The sequence below is a fragment of the Ailuropoda melanoleuca genome, chromosome 2 (assembly GCF_002007445.2).
Source record: "Ailuropoda melanoleuca isolate Jingjing chromosome 2, ASM200744v2, whole genome shotgun sequence".
Classification (NCBI taxonomy): domain Eukaryota; kingdom Metazoa; phylum Chordata; class Mammalia; order Carnivora; family Ursidae; genus Ailuropoda; species Ailuropoda melanoleuca.
In genome coordinates this window covers 27,236,658-27,258,647 of record NC_048219.1, presented here as the reverse complement: position 1 = coordinate 27,258,647, position 21,990 = coordinate 27,236,658, and the positions used below count along the sequence as shown (strand labels likewise).

At 38.5% G+C, this 21,990-nt stretch overlaps 1 protein-coding gene and 1 pseudogene across 3 annotated transcripts in view; both read right to left on the bottom strand.

Annotated features, from left to right (window-relative positions):
• Positions 1–21,990, bottom strand: part of ZFYVE9 (zinc finger FYVE-type containing 9) — a 176,386-nt gene that overhangs the window by 153,236 nt on the left and 1,160 nt on the right. The window lies entirely within an intron of this gene.
• Positions 14,192–15,426, bottom strand: LOC109489066 (annotated as a pseudogene).

Genomic DNA, 21,990 nt, shown 5'->3' with positions numbered 1-21,990 from the left:
CAGGACCCTGGGATCATGACCTGAACTGAATGCAGCTGCTCAACCAACTGAGCCACTCAGGTGCCCCTCAGGTAGTATTGCTGTTTTAATAAATTACAATAAAAATACATCCCAAACATTCATAATTAGTCTAGTCAACTGGAGATTAATTTACCTCCTAATACACTAATTAGTTTTGAAATCAGTCTATATTCCAATATACACTGAGTGCCTATATCCTCTGTCTTCTCAACTTCTTCCTCTCATGGCTTATAAATATCTTCAATATCTTTCAGTATGAGATATATTTTAATCTTTTAATAAAAAACATTTACTCTTCTTCAACTCTACATTCCCCTTTAGTTACTATCTTTTGCCTTCTTTTCACAGCCAACTTTAAAAAAAAAAAAATTACAGATCCATAGGGCACCTGGGTGGCTCTGTAGGTTGGGGGGCCAACTCTTGATTTCAGTTCAGGTCATGATCCCAGGATCCTGGGATCAAGCCCCCTGTCAGGCTCCATGCTCAGAGGGGAATCTGTTTGAGGATTCTCTTTCCCCCTCTGCCCCTTCCCCTGCTCTTTCCAGTGCACATGCTCTCTCTCTCTAAAACAAATATTTTTTTTAAAAATTACAGATCTAACTCTCATTTTCAATCCACAACTCAACTTCATCAACGACCTTCTAATTGCCAAGTGCAATGGACACTTTAAATCCTCATCTTAGTCCATCTACTGGAACCAATACAGCTGACTGCTCCTTTTAAAAACTCTCCTTCCCTCTCTTCTTTAAAACTTGATACTTTTGGGGCCCCTGGTTGGCTCAGTCAGAAGAGTATGTGACTCTTGATCTCTGGGTTGTGAGTTCACCCACATGGGGTATAGAGATTACTTAAATAAATACTTAAGAAAAAAAAACTTGATACTTTCTGATTTTCCTCCTCAGTCTTTTCTTTTTCTGTCTCCTGTAGGCTTTTCCCCTGTGCATTTCTTAAATATGATTTTTAACCAGTCATGTTCTCAGACCTCTTCTGTCTTTATTCTACTTGTTTTTACTGGATGGTCTCATCCACTCTCATGAGTTTAACTACTTCTCCCCAAAGCCTATCATATTTCCTGTATTCCCTAAGTAAAGGTTTCACCATATATTCAATAATCCAAGGCCAGACACCTAGGAACAATCCTCTTCATCAACTACGTCCAATCAATCTCAACAATTCTTTAAGATTGTATTTATTTATTTATTTATTTGAGAAAGAGAGAGAGAGTGGGGGGGGAGCAGAGGGACAAGCAGACTCTGAGCTGAGCGGGGAGCCCATAGTGGGGCTCAATTCCACGACCCTGAGATCATGCGTGACCTGAGCCAAAATCAGGAGTTGGAGACTCAACTGACTGAGCCACCCAGACATCCCTCAACAACTCTAACTCTTAATTACCTCTCACATCCATTCTTTCTTCTTTATCTCAGATATTATTACCCTAATTCATACTCTGATCTCTGGCTTAGATTTATTCAATAGTTTCCCAAATGGTATACCTGCCTCCATTCTGGCCCTCCTCCAATCCATCTGCTACAATGACACCAAAATAATTTTCTAAAAGCTCAAATATGACCAATTGGTCTACTATTTTAAACTCTTCATTGGTTTCTCATGCCCTACTTAAGAAAAAAAAAAATTCTAACTCCTTTAAATAGTATATGAAGCTTTTCTTCTTCTAGCCTCATGCCTAGGTCTTCCACCTCAACTTCTGCCCCTCATCCTTTTCAACCTACAAAACTACCATGCCACACTATTTGCAGTTCCCCAAATATGATATGTTGTTCCACATACTTCTACATATTTGTACCCAGGCTTTCCTTTAAGATGTCCTTCTCTCTTTATTTTCACGGAAAACTTCTGCTAATCAATACTGAACACAAGCACCATCTCTTCAGTAAACTCTTGGTAGAACTTATCATCCTTAGTGAATCTGGTGCATTTACTTATTCATATATCTGCTTTCTTAACAGTCCTTTAATTCCCTGATGACAAGGACATCTTATTCCTCTTTTTTTTTTTTTTTTTTAAGATTGATTTGAGAGACAGAGAGAGTGAGAGAGAGAGCAGAGGGAGGAATAGACAAAGATGGACAAACCGACTCGGCACTGAGTGTGGAGACAGAAGCGGGGCTCAATCCCAGGACCCTGAGATCATGACCTGAACTGAAATCAAGAGTCGGACGCTTAACTGACTGAGTCATCCAGGTGCCCTCTTATTCCTCTTTATATCTCCAGCACTTAGGCACAGTCTTGCCAGAGTAAACATGTCAATATAACTTGTTAAATGAATAAATGAATTCACTGGGCACCACTAAGAAATATAATTTTCCTTTCTCAAAAAGCTTACTGATATGTAGTAGAGGATTAGGAAGACATATTCTCATGTAAAGTTAGGTAACAATACAAAGTACAAATCAGAATTTAGAAAAAATTACACAATCTTAAAATGGAACAGATGTACAAATGTAAGTTATAAAAACTCAGAGGAGGGGCGCCTGGGTGGCACAGCAGTTAAGCGTCTGTCTTCGGCTCAGGGCGTGATCCCGGCGTTATGGGATGGAGCCCCACATCAGGCTCCTCCGCTATGAGCCTGCTTTCCTCTCCCACTCCCCCTGCTTGTGTTCCCTCTCTCGCTGGCTGTCTCTATCTCTATCAAATAAATAAATAAAATCTTTAAAAAAATAAAAATAAAAACTCAGAGGAAACAAAAAATTACTACAGCTTAGAATAATCTGAGATGACATGGAAAAGTTTTGAAATGAGTATTAAGAGAGAGGTAGGATTTGGAAGAGTTAGAAAAGACGAGGAAAAGAATTTTACTTTTTTATTTTTTTTAAGATTTTATTTATTTATGTGGACAGAGAGACAGCCAGCGAGAGAGGGAACACAGCAGGGGAATGGGAGAGGAAGAAGCAGGCTCCCAGCGGAGGAGCCCTCAATCCCCAAACGCCGGGACCACGCCCTGAGCCGAAGGCAGACGCTTAAAGACTGCGCTACCCAGGCGCCCCCGGAAAAGAATTTTAATCTATAAAAATCAAAACTAATCCTAGGCTGTTTCAATGTATACAACTGTTACATCATAAACAAAAATATGTTTCTGCAGAAAAAAAAAATTGAGCCTTCCTGGTTAACAAATCCATCAAATCCATTCAATGAATATATATTTGAGCTTACTATAAGGCCAAAATCAAATTGAGAACAAGAGAATAAGGAACTGGATGAAAGACTTCATAAGAGCAAGCTTTTGGGTCAAACCTCGTAACAAACAAAATTACAATAAAAATCTCTACATAATTTATATTTATATGATATAATATATATTTTACCAATATTTGAGCACCTGTTGTGTTCTCAGCACAAGTCTAAACACTGGGAATAAAACAGCAAGTACACAGGCAAAATCCTGGCTTTCTTGGAGCTCACATTCAAATGGGTAGAAATGGATAATAAACAAGATAAGCATGTAAAATATGTGACATACCAGATGATACATGCCAAAGAGAAAAATAAAAAAAGGAAAAGAAAGATTGGGGTTATAAATTTAGACAGAACAGCCAGAGAAAGTCCCACTGAGAAGGTGACATTTATGTCAAAACCTGAATGTCAGGGAACAACTCTAAAAATATCTACGGAAAGAGAGTTCCCAGCAAAAGGAACAGCAAGGACAACGCAAATTAGGCGAGGGGCACGCGAGGGATCAAATTAAGGCTGGCCAACTGCCAATTATTTGTAGGAAAAATCAGTTCAGCGGCATTAAGTATATATTCACATTGCTGTGCAACCATCATCTCCATCCATCTCCAGAACTTTTTCATCTTCCCAAACTGTATTCATTAAACACTAACTCCCCATTCCCACCACCCACCCCAGTCCCTGGTAATCACTATTCTACTTCTGTCTCTATGAACTTTCCAACTATATTATTTTACTAGAAAGGAATCTCAAGTCCTGAAAGGCTGAGTGACTTTCCCAAGGTCACTCAGCTGCTTTCTGGCAGATAAAAGCCAAAAGACTTAGTTAGAAAGGAAAGAAGTGATCATCTGTAGCCAAATAGATTCACTTCATTTCCTTTTTTGCCTCAGGGCCTAGCCTTAGTTTGCTGAATTTCTGCAAGTACTTATTTGACAAAGTGTCTCACCTTTTAACGGACAAATGTCAAAATATGGGTCATATTATCAATATGGTTAATGAATTCCTAACAAGCTGAACAGCTGGCCATAAATACCTATCCATGTGAAGGCATATCACTAATGACATGGCCTAAAGCTCTTGGTTCTATCTTATTCAACATTAATGATTTGGATGTGACCATTTGTGGCATAATAATGAAATCTGTGATATGATATAAAGAAAAGTATGACAACTGGATGTGCTAGATCAAAGAATCAGTATTCAAAAGATCTAATCAAATTAGAATAAACTATATCTAACATGATGCTTTACAGAGATCTACAGTTCTACATTCATGCTCAAAAAGATCCAAACTACTGAATTATCTGTATAGGAAAAAAATCATCAGAAAAACAAGCTAATGTAATCTCAGGGTGCATGATTAGAAATGTCCAAAAATGAAGGGGTTGGGGGCAGGGAGATTTCAGGCTATATGATCAATAGCACAGTTCATCTCAACCAACACTCACTGAGCACCTACTTTGTCCCAGACTACATTTTCAGTTCCAGTTCCAAACACAAGACTCATGGCACATCCTGACAAACAAAAACATCCAAGAGAAAATAACCAAGAACAACATCTAGAAGTTTTTACTTATAAAGGATAAAAGAAACTAAGAGAAATTTAATCAGAAGATAATATAACAATAATACCTGACAATTCCTTTACACTTATGTGTGACAGTCATGAAGGTATGTCGCTCATATCTCCCTTCAAGAAAGAACATGCTATTCAGTTGCTGGGCATGCAATAAGCTGACAGCCTCTAGCTGCAGTCTCTTCAAGATCCCTAGAAGCTGAGACCATTCTCTTCCTGGGCAGCCAGCCCCAGCCAATGACCAGACAACCATTTCTGTCAAATGCAGGACTCTCTAATGAAGAATTTTTGCTCTAGAGTCTTCACTGGGTCTAAGACTCTGTCAGATCTGAGTCACACTGAGGCCCTCCCTGCCAGTTGTGTTTCTTCCCCATTTCCTTTCATAGGAGTGAGTCTTCCTCCTCCCCCATACAACTCTTGTATTCCTAACTCTGTCCCAGCATCTGCTTCCAGCAGAACTCAAATTGGCACAGTTGGTACCAGAAATGGACTGAGAGAGCAAAAGGTAAAAACTGGGTTTGGAAACTAGATCACTTCCTATTCCACTGCAATGAGGATTTCATCCTGGGTACTATGCGAAATATGGACAGTCCCTGACACAAGCTGGTGGCCCAAATGTTAAAACTTTCTTAGGAAAAGTGCTAAAACTTTCTTGGGAGAATATTCCCAAAGAGGAACACTGACTGGTATAATGATTCTTACGTTTGAAATGTGTGAGGGGAACAATGCATGTAAGCACAATGGAAGTGGCTAGCTGTTATGGTGCACTAACTCCCTAGAGAGAGAAGCTAATAAACACTTAGAAACTGATAAACACTTAGAAACTAAGTGTCAAAGCCAGAGGGTTCTCTGGTAGCTCAAAAGAGGTCCTTATGGCTTACAGTGGGAGAGCACCAAAAAATGAAGATCAAACTCAGGATATTAGAGACGGTGATGCTTCAAAAATGACTGAATGCTCAGCCAGGATAGATTTGTTACGCCAAGGTCTGGGTCCTGGTTTGGAAGACACGGAAGCATGATAGATGGGAGAGGGACATCTAAAATGGCTGCCACCAAAGATTTTGATTCTCCAGATTGCTCTGAACCCTCAGAGTCTGCACGGATGACATTAGCACTTCCCACTCTACAGGAACACACTTCAGAGGCTTCTCACCTGCAAGGCAATAAAAGGCTCCCCTCAGGAGAGACCCCCCACCTCCACTCCTGATTGCCATGGTAATAACTAATGTTAATCCTGCCAAGGGTATCTTGGGCCTAATAAGGGAGAAAAGAGATAACAGCCCAAAGTTGCTCCAATAATTCACCAACATATACCAGCAGGATGAGGGGGAATACTCACAGTGGTAGATTTTGAGGGAACTCAGTCAAGGAGGCCAGAATATTAGACTTATAAGGTAAAGTCTGACTGGGGGTAAGGACACCATTTCAGAATACGGGGATCACAACTGTATCAAGAACCTAGGGTTTGGCATAAACTTGCTGTTCCAGTGACTCCTAGAAGCCTGGAAAAAAAAATGGCTCATGTTGAATGAAACTGAAATGCCTGAACTGGAGCACCTAGGTGGCTCAGTTGGTTAAGCATCTGACTCAATCTCAGCTCAGGTCTTGATCTCAGGGTCATGAGTTCAAGCCCAGCGTTGACCTCCACGCTGGGCATGGAGCCTACTTTAAAAAAAAAAAAAAAAAAGTGAAATGCCTGAATTGACATAGCAGAGGGTAGAACATGGGATTAAAAGGCTCAGGAAAGTGGGTGTGCTAGAGTGAATATATTATGTAAGGTCAGAGGACCCACCAGAGGATTATGTACAATAAGAGTACATAAGACACAGCATTCACCAAGGCCATCAGGAATATACTGGTGAGAGGGATACCAGCATCACTAAGAAGTGGTCGCTCTCTTCTAAAATACAGGCTATCACAGTGTGGCTCATTGATAGCAACAGCGATAATGATACACTGAAGCAAAAGAAACCAGGTGGTGGCACTTAAAACTAAAGCCAGTGGACCACAGTTATCATCCTAACTGGCAAGATGGGAAATAGCCAATAAACCTTGACCCACAGGGAGCTGTGGAGATAGTTAACAGAACACGGTGTCATTAGAGCAAAACAGGCAGTCAACAGCACTGCTTAATGTATACAATCAAAATAAGGCTGAGGGTGGTGGCGTCAATAAAAAACTACTATCCTTTGCCTAATTTCTAGACCTGATCTAGTTTTCAGATCCAGATCCACCAGCTTAAAGAGATGGCTGGTTCTCCAGGAGCAAGGACCATGCAAAACACACACACACACACACACACACACATATACACACACACATATATACACATATATAAAAAAGATTACCCCCAAGTCCATCTCCAACGACACCTATGGCTATTAACTCCAGTGACTATACAGTGGGAAAAGGAAAATACCCAGACATTTAAAGAACTATTGGTCACAGAGTCTGAGCTGATGTTGATATCTAGACACCTGGAACATCATTTTTGCCCTATTACAGGAAAAAGAATATAGGAACTAAGCAATAAATGGAGTTCTGGCCAAAGTCTAACTTATAGTAGGACCCACCAACAGTCATTTTCCCAGGCCCTGAATATAACAACAAAATTGGCATCCTTGGAAGTTGGGGTATTCCCCACCCTGAGTCCTTGGTCTCTGGAGTAAGAACTATCATAGGGGAAAAAGCCAAGTGAAACCTGCAAATATCTAAATGTCTCCCCACCCCTTGGCCAAAATAGTAAATCAAAAACAGTACTGTATATAGGGGGTGAAGGTAAGAGGAATGGCAGAGATTAGTGCACTAGGATCCCTTAGGATCTCAAAGATGCAGGGGTAGTGGTCCCCTTCATATGTTTGTTTAATGCCTCTGCAGGAACCAGCTGGATCCTGGAGAATCATTAGAGACTACCACAAGCAACCAAGTAGTAGCCATGACCACAGCTGCCCCTACCCGATGGACTATGTTTGCTACACCTGATAAATATAGATAGCCTCAGGTGTATGGCATGCAGCAACTGATCTGGCAAATGAGTTCTTTTCTATCCCAACCAGAAATAGTTCCTTTCACATGAAATAAACAATAGTATACATTCAGTTTTGCCTCAGGGCTGTATTTATTCTCCTATTCTGTCATAATGAAGAGAACTAGACTCAGAACAGCACATTGATGCATTTGATCATGCTGAGGTGCACGATAAACAAGAGATGGCTAGCATGCTGAAGTACATGGTAAGATACATGTGCTCCAAAGGGCAGGAGAAAAACTCTACAAATATTTGAGGATGTGCCGTTTCAGTGAAGTTTTAGGAATTCAGGAGGTCACAGTCATGCCAACCCATCCCCTCCAAAGCAAAGACAAACTACTGCATCTTGCATCTCCCACTACAAAAAAAGGAACCACAACATCTGGTAGGCTTCTTCAGATTTTAGAGGCAACACATTCTATACATAGCAATATTGCTGTAACTCATGTACTGAGTGATATGAACGGCTCACTGCCAGCTTTGAGTAGGGGAAACAACTCTACGGCAGGTCCAGGTTGTAATGCAAGCAGTCCCTATCCTGCAGGAGGTCTAAATGTTGGGAAAAGATACAGTAGAGAGTTTACGGCAAGCCTTAGTGGGAGAATCACAGTACAGGCACCTGGAGATCTAGAAGACAATCACACTACTACAAAAAAGCTCCTGGTATGTGCTCCTGAGCTTTGGAAAGAAATTGCTTGACCATTGGGCACTACATGTCCAGAACTGCTCATAATGAGCTGGGTTCAACAGGACTCTCCAAGTTATAAAATCGAGTGAGCTCAGAAACAATCCATTATGAGATGGAAATGGTACATCGAAAATCAAACCCAAGTGGGGCACCTGGGTGGTGCAGTAGGTTGAGCATCCAACTCTTGGTTTCAACTCGGGTCATGATCTTGGGGTCATGAGATCCAGCCCTGCATGGGGCTGCACACTCAGCGGGGAGTCTGCTTGGGGTTGTCTCTCTCTCCCTCTCCCCTTCCCTCTGATCATGTGCTCATGCTCTCTCTAAAAAAAACCAAATAAATCTTAAAAAAAAAACAAAAAAACCCAAGCAGAACAAAAGGGCACAAGTAAGCTGCGTAAGTAGGCAGCCAAGACTTCCCTAACACTTACCATAATTGTTCCAGCACCCATTCCTCAGTTCACATCTATAGCTATTTGGCGGATCCTATATGACCAGCTTGAGGAGGAGATAAAAGCCAATGCTTGGCTTATAAATAGCTTATAAATGGCTCAGTATGTGAATGCAAGCTGAAAAAAGAAACAATAGCTTCATTATAGCCACACTTAGGGCTGACCTTGACAGTGGAAAGGAAAAATCTTCCTAAAGATAGAGCTTCATTCAAATGATGCATCTGGTCATGAACTTTGTGTAAAATGAAAAGTGGCCAGAGGTGAGAATATATACAGACTCATGGGCAATTGCAAATGGACTGGCTAACTGGTCTGGGGCCTTTAAGGAAAAAGACTATATAAAATTATTAAAAGGCATGAGTGGAGGCAAATGAATGAACATATGGGAATGTGTAATAGTGCATAAAGTGTGAAAATTCTTTTCACGTGTTAATGCCCCCCAAGAAGCATCCAATGTAGAAGAGACACTGAATAACCAAGTGAACAAAATGACTCAGAGAGCTGACATGAGCAACCCCAGAATGGGCATGATGGAGACATGAATAAAGTAGCCAGTGTGGCAGAAACCAAAATAGAAGCAAAGGAGGAGGCACGGACTCCCACTTACCAAGGCCCAATCAGGCTACCACCCCCTCTGAACATCCAATCTGCGAGTAACAGAGACCAACACTGAGCCCCCAGTATAGCACTAGTCTCGAGCTGACCAACCAGTTACCACATCATATTCCTTCCATCTTGAAAAGGCCAGCAGTTGATCACCACAGGCATTTAATAGATACTTATTCCAGGTATGGGTTTTCCTTTCCTGTCCATAGAGCCCCAGCCATGCCACTAGCGAAGGGCTTAGTATCTGACCTACAGACATGGAATCCCATATAACATAGCATCCAACCAAGGGAAACACTTCACAACGAAGGAATTGTGAGAGTGGGCCCATAACCATGGGTCTTACCACATAACAGCACCATACAAAATCATCCAGCCTTACAGAGTATTGAAATGGCCTACTGAATACACAGCTGATATACCAGGTCAGAGACAAGAATAGTGTGCTATCCTGTAGGATATAGTATATGCACTGATTCAGAGCTATGTTCCCAGTAGGATGAACACATAGGTCTGAGAACCAAAAGGTGGAAGCAGAAACGGCCTTCACTTACCAAACATTCCCAATGATCCACTGGAGGACTTTGTGCTTTCCACCTGTACAATGCTGGGCTCCAGAGTTAAGAGATCCTGGGCATGCTTTTGCCAGGAGACATGTCAAGGATCATACCGAGCTTTAAGTTGTAGCTGTAGCCAGTGCATTTGGGACTCTGTGTCCCTGCACCAAGAGGAAAGAATAGGAATCACCATCGTGGCAGGGAAAATTAACCCTCATCCTCAGAAGAAAATAGGTCTGCTGTTATATAACAGGAGCAACAAAGAGTGTATGTGGAACTCAGATGATCCATCTGGGTACCATCTGATACTCCCCTGCCAAATTGTGGCTGTGAGTGGACACATGCAACCACTCCAGCCTGAGAAGAGTATGGTTCTCAGATACCTTTCAAAAATGAGGGGTGGGTCATATCACTCGGTAACCCCCACCCCCAGACCAACAGAAATGATAGCTAATGGCAACAGGAATTTAGATGAATAGTGGAGGAGACAATAAGAACCACTGTAGCCCCCAGCTACACAGATGGAGGCTGAAGCCTGTCTCACTAATCCACTTCTTTGAAGTTTCCCATCAAGAAGAGAAGCCAGGGTGACTGGCTGGCTCATCCGGTGGGGCTCATTCTTGATCTCAGAGCTGTGAGTTCGAGCCCCACGTGGGTATAGAGATTACTTTAAAAATAAAATATTAAAAAAGAGAGAGAGAGAGAAGTCCATGGAACCCTGCAATAACTGCTTTCAGAAAATGTTTGGAGACCTAGATCCTGCAACACAAGAAATGGACTGTGGCAATTACTTGGATCTCCCTTCAAGAAAAAAACTTACATAAAGAAGAAGAGGGGTGTCTGGGTGGCTCAGCTGGTTAAGCATCCAACTCTTGATCTCAGCTCAGGTCTTGATCTCAGGGTCATGAGTTCAAGCCCTGAGTTTATAAAAATAAAGAAAAGAAAAGAAAAAAATCAACTTCCATTCAGGTGCAAGGAGACAGTTAACAGCCTCCAGCTGCTCATCTTGGCTTTCCAGTTGAGGCCAGACTCTTCGGGGCAGCTCCTAGCCAGTAACTAAACATGGTGGATATACTAGAATCTGGGCATTTCTTCCTTTTTTTTTTTTTTTTTTTCAAAATTTTTATTTTTTATTGCTTAATTAATATGATAAATGGTCCGTCTACCTGATCGATATGATTAACAAGGGTGATGAAATATATCTCTATTTACTGATGTAGAAAGTTATGCCAAATATATGGATGAGTGAAAAAAGGAAAGCCACAAAATCTATAGGATCTTAAATTTTTTTAAAAAGTGTTTCTATTAAATACTTGGAGAATCACAGGAACATATATAACAAGGTGATGCTAGTGTTGATCTCTCGATTGCAAGATCATGGGTGATTTTTGTTTTTGCTTTTCTGCATTTTCCAAATTTCTGTAATAAACTTGTTATTTTTTAAAATCAGAAATATTTTTTTACACATAAGCTTTTACATTTATTTTCACCAATGCATCTGCTGACCGTGTCTGCTAGATAGCATCTAATAAGGATTTATACACCATGACGCTTGCATCACGTGTCAGCATATGGACCACTTGGGCCTCCTCTTTTCACCAGGACTGGTATTTGGGGGCACAAAGAGAGATTTGCTACCTACGCCATCCATCTACCAACTGGGCACAGGCACCATAAACATTGTCATTTCCCAAATAGAAGAAGGTATGGCTTTGAAGAGCGGAGCCTTTAATCAGACAAAACATCTCACTTTGCCCTAGTCATTAAACTGACTTCAGAGACAAAGGCCCAAGGCCTTCCATCTGCTCAGTTTGTATAAAGACAGTCAAATGATGCTGAACACTATGGGCATTTCTTCCTAATGCAAAACTCCTCTAACAGGTGATATTTGCTCTGGAGCTCCCTGTTGGACTGGCTGAGTTTTGCTGTTGTTTTTTTAATCTGTATCACAGATTGAGGCTCTTGTAGGTCAGTTCAGCTTGCACTCCCTTTCCTTTCACTGCATTATCTACTCCCCATTAAATCTCTCGCACTACTAACTCCATCTCAATATCTGCTTCCCAAGGGACCAAACCAACACACTATGTAATTAGCTCTTTTATGAATCATTTAACTCACTAAGGTATTACTGCTATTCCCATCTCACAGATGAGAAAACTGGGGCACAGAGAAGTTAACTAACTCACCCAAGATCACACAGTAAAAGCAGTAGAACTAAAATCTGATTCCAGGTAGTCTGATTCTAAAGCCTGAGCTTTTAATCACTATGCTAACCAAGGCATCTTCGGATATTCAGATAAGAGCAATTATTTACTTTAAGTAATCTTAGGAAGCAAAACAACAAAAGGACAGATATTAAAGAAAAACAGCATCTGGCTAAATATGAAAGAATTTCTTCTAATAATTATCAGTAACGGACAACAGAAGAGATGCTTCAGGAAGTAATGAGGGCCTATCACCTGAGGGTTGAAACAGTCATGGATATTGTGAGAGGCTTTATAAAACAGATAAAAATTCACCTAAAGCAGTAAAAGATGTACTAAGTATTATGTGAAATAAAGGGGTCCCCAGCCAATAAACTGGGTAATATACTGCTAAACAAAGTTAAACCAGTTTCTTTACTTTTACTCCTCAATTTTTAAAACACTAAAGTGTATTTATAAATCTCTATCTGAGAGATATAGTATACTGAAAAACCCAAACTTATTTGACTAAAGAACGCTTCCTTGCTCCTGGACTAAGATGATTTAGTCAAAATTCACTGATCAAGGTCTCCAGAAGCTAACGAGAAAGAGAATGACAATTTTCTAGCTGGTTAACAATTTTCCAACTAGTCAAAACATCACCTATCTTTATGTCAAAATAAGCATCTCTAATACCTTGAGGATAGAAAAGCTATATAAAGTTTTGTCACTAAAATGTATTTCATCCTTTTTTAATGCAAAACATGCCCTTCTTTGCTTTAACAACAAACTCTCTAAAGATCTACAATAATGGGTTCACATTTCAATTACTGAATTCTCACTTTATGAGCAACACAAAAGCTTTATTTCAAGTGTGCTACTGGTGACCTGGTTATTTTCATATAACACAGCTCCAGATGGCTTTTTCTCAAATGCATATACACTATCACAACAAAGGACAGAAGAATGGAGGTAACAGGTAGGGAGGGAAGAGGCATCAGTTAAAACTACTCATCCAGCTAATTCCCAGAGTTTCTGTGTTTTTATTTAGAAATGTATTCTCTTTACTTATTACAGGGGAAACTTCTATGTAAATTATAATCCCTTGTTCCTAATTCTCCTATCTTCCTTAGCCCATTGCTGCCTATTCTCTTTCTTCATTAATGATACTATCATCATTGTCTGGAGCTGTCCATATGCCATCTATCTTTTCATTCAGTTCTTTGGAAATCATTTGAATGGAATATTAAATGTGGAAGGGGCATTAATATCTAGTCCACCACTCATTTTCAGATCAGAGAAATGAAACTGGGAGATCAGTTATATTTTTCTAATAATAGCAAAGCAGTCATTTACCTATTTCAAAAATACATACATGAAAGCTGAAATTCCCAAAATACATGCACATACTTTTTTTTTTTTTTTTTTTTTTTGAGAGAGAGAAAGAGCACAGAAGAGGGGCAGGAGAGGAAGAGAGAGAATCCCATGCAGCGCTCAATGCCAGGACCCCAAGACCACCACTGGAGGGGAAACCAAGAGTCAGACCCCAAGCCAACTGAGCCACCCAGGCAATCCACATCTTTTTCTCATATAAAATGCTACATGCCGGTAATATATTTCAAAGGCAAATAGCACCAAAGTCAACCAACTAAAGTTGAGCTCTCCTAATATGAATACTTCCTAAACCACTACGCAATGTCTGGGTGGTTTTTTTTATTATTATTATTTTTTTAGAGGGAGAGAGAAAGAGGCAGGGAGAGGGGCAGAAGGAGAGCGAGAACCCCAAGCAGACCCCCGCTGAGCACAGGCGCAACCCAGGACTCGATCTCAGGACCCTAAGATCATGACCTGAGCCGAAATCAAGTCAGACACTTGACCAACTGAGCCACCCAGACACCCCTGGAATATCTTAAGATAAAACAAATAAAAAACACATGGAGAGGTTCACATGATGAAAAAGAGTGTAGACTTTGTAGTCAGAGATATATGGTTTGAATCATGGATGTGGGCTTAGGGAAGTCAATAAAAATCTCCATGCCACAGTTCCCTTAGCTATAAAACATGCATGACACTATGAATATTATAGGATCATTTTAAGAATTAGAAATAACATATGTAAAACATCTACCAGAAAAATAGCACACAGTGGTCAAAACTTTTATATTACACAAATAATACAAGGTAAAAGAAATCAAGGAAAACTCCATAAACCTGGAATCTCTCTTTTTTGGGGGGGGGGGGCTCCATGCCCACCATGAAGCCCAATGCAGGGCTTGAACTCATGACCCTGATATCAAGACCTGAGCTGAGATCAAGAGTCTGGTGTTTAACAGACTAAGCCATCCAGGTACCCCAAAACTGGACTCTTTAAAGGACTGGGTAGTGGGGCATGCGGAAACAGGGAGTGAGGCACGCTGATGCTGAAACCAAATCATGAAGGGCTATGCCAGATTAAAGAATCTAAACCTTGCTTTTCATTTATTTTTAACAACTGATAATATACTAAAAAGGATGACAAGTATCTGCAATAGTGACTTCAACATTGACTCCTGGCTCAATACTGATGAAAGTAATATGTTTAACAATCTCACAAAGACTGTGCAAATCAATGAGTCACTTGTAGATCCTCATCTGAAAACAATCCCAAATCTTGGAACACCACAAGGAAGTTTTTCTTGTAGTGATTCTCAGAGTCTTGGTGGGCATCAGAACTGGTCCTTTCACTCTGAGATTCTTTTCCTTTGAACCTCTGATCAAGTCAGCACATACCTTCTCCAAATACCTTAGGTTGTGGCTGATTAGTTCTAATGGGATGAATGACCACCTCTGGTTCCACGGGTGCCTTCCCCGTGGCTTTAAAAGCCATGGCTATGGCGGGAGTGTAGCTTCCTGATGGACTTGTTCCTTGGCGAGAGCAAGTGAACAGTGGTGAGTCAGGAGCAGGAGTGGGACGCCCAGAGCTGTAGCTGCAACAGCATCTTCCTCCCAGAGCTCAACCTTCTTTTTTAGACATTGAGCAGAAGCTTCCAAGAATGACCTCACAATAATCTCAAAAATAGTTAACTTCACCTACTAAATTAAAAACAAAAACAGGTGTGCCTGGGTGGCTCAGTCGGTTAAGCGTCTGCCTTCAGCAGCTCAGGTCATAATCCCAGGGCCCTAGGATCCAGCCAGTGTCTGGCTCCCTGCTCAGAGGGGAGTCTGCTTCTCCCTCTCCCTCTACCCCTCTCCATCTCCCCACCCTCCCAACCACCCCTTCATGTTCACTGTCTCTTTCTCTCTCAAATAAAGTTAAAAAAAAAATACAAAAACAAAAACAAAAAGGTCTAGATCATGTATTCCTAAGTTTTAAGGTTTTTCTCAAACTGGCAGTGTTTTGCTTCAATTACTTTTTAAGGGTTCTCCTGTTCAACTGAAAATGAAAAATGGAGACTAAAATTTACATAAACCCTGACAATGTTTCCACAAAATTTTTAAACTGCTTGCTCTTTATTTTAGTAAAGAGAATTTTGAGAGAGCTGATGTTCTGCTTAGATATAATAACAAAAACATACCATTTACTTATCCTTCATTCTAATAAAACAAACTCTGGCAGATTAACTTCCAAACTGTAACCATGAGAGGTTAAAGAACCATATTACAGGGGCACCTGCTGACTTAGTCGGTAGAGAATGCAACTCTTGATCTTAGGGTTGTGAGCTTGAGCCCCACTTGGGTGTAGAGATTACTTAAAAATAATATCTTATAAAAAAAAAACCTTAAAAAAAAGAACCATATTACTGTATTACAAACAGAAATGCATACCTCTTCATTAATCCTAGTTCAAAAGGCTCCAGAACTATTGTTTTTTGTAATTTTCTATAGAAATTATGACATTCAAAACAACTAAAAAGACCGTATAACAAACCAGTGAGACCTTTTAGCTCACTCTGTTGAAAGACCTAAAAGTGATCCTACTCAGGTGGGAAAATACTGTGGGTGATCCACTGTATGTAGAATGAAGGTTAAAAACTTGCACTTTGCTCAAACAATAGCTCCCTACAGTATTTCCTAACTAGATTGAAAAAAACTTTAGAAATATTAGCAAGTTGTTATTGCTGACTTTAAACTCTGTCCTACAAAACCTCACAGAAAAGCTTTAATATCTTAATGGGAACAAACAATAGCAGATTATACTATGTATAATAATGAAGAATAGGGGCGCCTGGCTGGCTCAGTCCCAGGTGCATGTGACTCTTAAACTTGGGGTTTTAAGTCTGAGGCCCACATTGGGTGTAGAGATTACTTAAAATCCTTGGGGGGAAAAAGAATAAAGAACAATGACTCAACTGTATTTATACAGAATTACGTTATCATGGAGAGGTAATGGCAATCCTTAAAATCTGTCAGACCTCACTTCTTGGAAATATTAATGGGTAAATATGCATTGGACTTTATCTTTTAAGAAATGTTTTAGCAGTTAAAGAAAAACTAAACCTAACCTTTACAATTGCCTTTTGTTAAGAAATATTCTTAGAAGACAACCTTTCAGTTGGAAATCCCCATACCACTATCCCCATTACCACCCAAAGTGGTTAACTAGTTCTGTCGAGTTCACTGTTTACTAAACAGGAAACTAGAAAGTTCACAGCTTTTATCCTCAAGACAAAAAAGACTCCTTATCATCAAAGAATCTGGCAATTTATCTGCAAGTAAAAGCTTATAATGACTGTAAATGAAAGTTATAATCCTCAAATAGAGCCTTACCTTACCACTTCACACCCACTAGGATGGCTCTAATCAAAAATCGGAAAATAACAAGGGTTGGTGAGGATGTGAGGAAAACTGGAACCCTCCTACACTGCCGGTGGGAATGTAAAATGGTGTCGGTCCTCGAAAAGATTTGAACAAAGAGTTACCTTTTGACCCTGGCAATATAACACTAGGTATGTACCCAAAACAAAGGAAAACATGTGTACACTAAATGTTCATAGCAATGTTATTCATAACAGCCAAAATGAAAAAAATAACTGAAACTGACAAAGGGATAAATAAAATGTGGTATATCCATACAATGGAATATCATTTGGCAGTATAAAGAAATAAAGTACTGATACATGCTTCAACATTGACAAACCCTGAAAACATCATGCTAAAAGAAAGAAACCAGTCACATATCCTATGATTCCATTTATATGAAATGTGCAGAACAGATAGGTGAATCCATATAGGACAGAAAGCACATTAGTGGTTGCCGAGGGCTGGGTAGATTGGGAGGAAACAGGGAGTGGATTTTTTTTTTTTTTTGGAGTGATGAAAACATCTAAAATTAGATGGTGGTGATACCTGCATAATTATGAGCATCCTAACAGCATTGAACTGTACACTTTAAATGGATTAACTGTATGGTATCTGAACTGCATCTCAATAAAGCTGTTATTTAAAAAAAAGAGCCTTGGGGCGCCTGGGTGGCATGGCGGTTAAGCGTCTGCCTTTGGCTCAGGGCGTGATCCCAGCATTATGGGATCGAGTCCCACATCAGGTTCCTCTGCTGTGAGCCTGCTTCTTCCTCTCCCACTCCCCCTGCTTGTGTTCCCTCTCTCGCCGGCTGTCTCTCTCTCTGTCGAATAAATAAATAAAATCTTTAAAAAAAAAAAAAAAAAAGAGCCTTACCTAATATTTTAAATGTAACTGAAATACATGTGTTCTTCACTTCACATCTTAAAGTTAATATTATTTCTCTTAAGTTAATATTATTTCAAATAGCCAGGAGAACCCAGGACTGAACATACCCAAACTTTTCCTAATTAATGAAAAATTCTAGACTCATTTTACCATTTCCTTAGGTCTTATTTCCCAAGATTCCTTCCCTCAAAAGATACTAAATTTTCATTTAACTTTAATTAGTCTATAAAACCTAGAGCATGGATTTACTCCTTCTGTATTTTAAAAAATGCAAAGGAACTACCATCATAGATATTAAGTCACATATCCTTAAGGGTACATTATCATAAACAATCAGAGAAGAGAAAAGATGATAAATCACCACAGATTGATCAACTAAAGAAACTATTATAGTCCAAAGTCTAGAGCCACAAAAGCATTTTTAAGCTTAATTAGACAAATGTAAGGATTTTCAACTAAAAGAAAATTTATAGGAAAAAAATTAAGATTTTTACAAATAGTTCTCTAGTATAAAATCCCAAATGCCTCAAGATAACCATCAACACACATTAAGTTCTCCTTTTCCCTTGCCTAATAAGAATCCAGTAACTTTTTCTTGATTTCAATGTGTCCAAAGAGATTTCCTCATCTTTACCTTATCTTATTAAATGCTGTCAAGAAACATTTCGTAAGTATAAAACATTATATACTGTTCTCATTTTTCCAACAGTTCAAATTCTATAAATGGGCTATATATAATAATTAAAAGAAAAATATTTTAAGTACCACTTAATTTGTAAAATAGGAAATATAAAAAAAAATTTAAGTACCACTTAATCTGTAAAATAGGAAACATTTTATAAATAGCATTTTTGAATTGTTTTATTAAATAACATTTATTTATAAAGCATAAAGCATTCCACTAACTACACCATTAAAATATTAACTGTATTGATACCTTGGTTTCTCCTTAATTTAGCAATCTCTAATAGTTCAAAATTAATCAAACTGATTTTATTTCTTAGTTGTAAACTGTATTAATAATGATCTTACAAGTTCTTTCAAACAGAAGTAAACAAGAAGTATATTTTCCACTTTGACAGTAACAATGATTTACCAGAACTCATGGGACTGAATTGCAGCTCTGATTTACACATTATATCATTTAATCATCATAATAATCCTATAAAATGGGTATTAACAGCTTCATTTTATAGAAGAATAATTGAGGCTTAAAGGGGATAGGAAATTTGCCCAGGGTCCTCTAGGTTATAAAACTGAATTCCATACCTGACAAGTTATAAAAATCTAGATCTAATCTATAGTTTGTAAGGAAAAGTCTGTTTTGAAAACCCTTCAGTTTTTAAATAATGTAAGTTTAATAAATTGATATCGTTTTTTAAAACTACATATATTCAATAACTGCAACTACTTATCTTTTGTTGATTATTATACGCTAAGAATGTTGCTCTATACAATGCAAGTCAGGTACATGCAAGCAAAATAAAAAATCTGGGAGAAGTCTGAAAATGAGTAATGGAAAATGAATAAAATTCTAACAATGTAATAAGTGTACCCTATACATAGAGAACAGCTCATTTATTAAGTAAAAATTACATGGGAAATATGTATAATAATTACGATCAAAATTGTTTTCTATCAAAAATTTTTAAGAATTCTAAAAGTAGACTCAGTCTCTAAAAAAATTTAAGCTACCATGTTTTAAGTCACATAGAAATTCTAAACCCTAAGTTTTGTTTTTGTTTTTCCCAAAAGGAGGAATGCATGTGAACATTTACTGGGCACCTTCTAAGAGACAGATCCTGAGCTAACTGCTTTTTATTATTTTTATCTCATGGAACCAGTTCTACTTCTTTGTGATGGGAACTATTACTCCAATTATTACTACATAAGAAGCAACTCAGGATCTAAATGTCATATTGTTCTGGGAGTTGTAATAAGGATTCCTGCCCACATCAGACTCCATACTCTCCACCACATCATGCAATTACTGACCATAAAACACACACACACACACACACACCCCATCAACCCCCTCCTCCNCCCCCCCGCTTTAGGAACATAAGAATTTAAGTTAAAATCCAGGCAATTATCTTTTAAACAAGATTTGTGCCTTGCAACTCATCTGTGGCCAGCACATAACAGGTGCCAATAAAAGTTTACTGAATGGGATGAACACTGGTAGCTTAGCAACAGAAGAGGAAATGGGATCATCTTCATTCGTCTTTCTAAGGGAGTTAATATACAACTATTGCTTACCAGGCAACATATACCACTTTCTCCTTACAGAGTAAAACACAGGATCAACAATTGGAAGAGAAGGGAATGACCACATTTAAAAATTGCTAATATTCTTAAAGGGCAAGCTACTGGATTAAACATTAGAAGCCTTAAAGAGAGATCCAGCATGTTCTACTCAATGACAACTCTTATCTGACGCTGTACCTTGAAAGAGTTAAACATGCTATGCTTCCACGGTTGGCTAGTTGCTAGCAGAGACCACAGTCATTTTTGTGTTTCCTAGAACACCAAACACAGGACCTGACACTTAATAGTTAAAATTTTAAAAAGATCTTCTACAAATTACAAAACTTTTTTACATGAATTAACTCTGAAAGCCTTGCAAGGTAAGTGTAATATCTATCTACATTTTATAGACAATGACTTCAAAGTCCAAGGAGAGATTAAGTGCAAGGTAAGTGGACAGGTATTCTTCTATAACACCACAGCTACCAGAAAAGGCTCTCAATATATGTTAATTGAATCAGCTATCTCTTGAAATATCCTCTTTCTTTCTAAGATTGTAACACCATTATCTGTTCCTATGAGAAATGATTGCATTGCCATTTAAGATTGATAGCTTTGCTAGAAAACAGATACTGTCATTAAGCTCGACAAGGTTAGTTAACTTTTAACTTATTATATTGGTGATTCTCAAACTTTAGTAGGACTAAGAATCAGGGAGCTTGATAAAAATAAAGATCCTTGGGCCACCATTACCCCTAGAAATTCTGAGTTACCAGGAATCGGCATATTTTAATAAGCACTCTCAGCTGATTCTAATGACGGTAGTCTTCTGAGACACATTGAGAAGAACTGAACTAGACTTCTGAAACTTAATCTACTCCCCCCTAATTTTTCTTAATCAAGCTAGTTTTTTACATTTATAAATATTTAAGCAAAATCTTACAAAAACAATCCAAGGCTACTGTATCTAACAGGATAGGTCCTCAAAAATGTTTACTACATCAAACCTCCCTAAACCTCAGGAGCTTCCCATGCTGGGGGGTAAGTCAGAGGTCTTATGTAGGTAGTTCCCACGTTATTCTGTTTAACTTGATGAATTCAGCTATGACCACAATGTAATTTAGTAAAACATTTTTATAAGTCTTATGCAAATGACTGGATGTTAAACAGTAAAAGGGAACAGTTAACTCTGAACCTAACAGAAATAATAATTAAATCATAATAATCTGAATAATAATCATAAATCAATAATTTTAAAATCACCAATAGTGCAAGCCCATTAAAAACTTTAAATGACCATTAAAATGTACTAATTATAAAATTATGGGTGACTTTTCCCTCGCATTAAATATTTATTGAGTTGACAAAGTACCTTCTGTACTTTTCAAATTTTCTACAGTAAACATATTTATTTTATTCACGATTATAAAGTTTTAGAGTACTTATTAATCCTACAACCTTCACATACATAACAGGAAAACAAGAATAACCTGTAACCACATTTATCATAAAACCATGAACACCCAAATACCTGACTTAAGGTATCAAACTGTAATCATTACCTTTTTTTCCCCATTAATACCAGAACAAATCACTTAACCTCTAAAATTTAGACGATGCCCCATTTCCATTAGGTATCTGTTATTAGTATAGTTAGCACGACTTTTTAAAATCCTCTTGTCATCCTATTTAGATGGAACATTTTTGTACCAAGAACTGAGGCATTAAAATATTTACACTATCTTATTAAGGAGAAAGGGGAAAGACCATTGTAAAAAAAAAA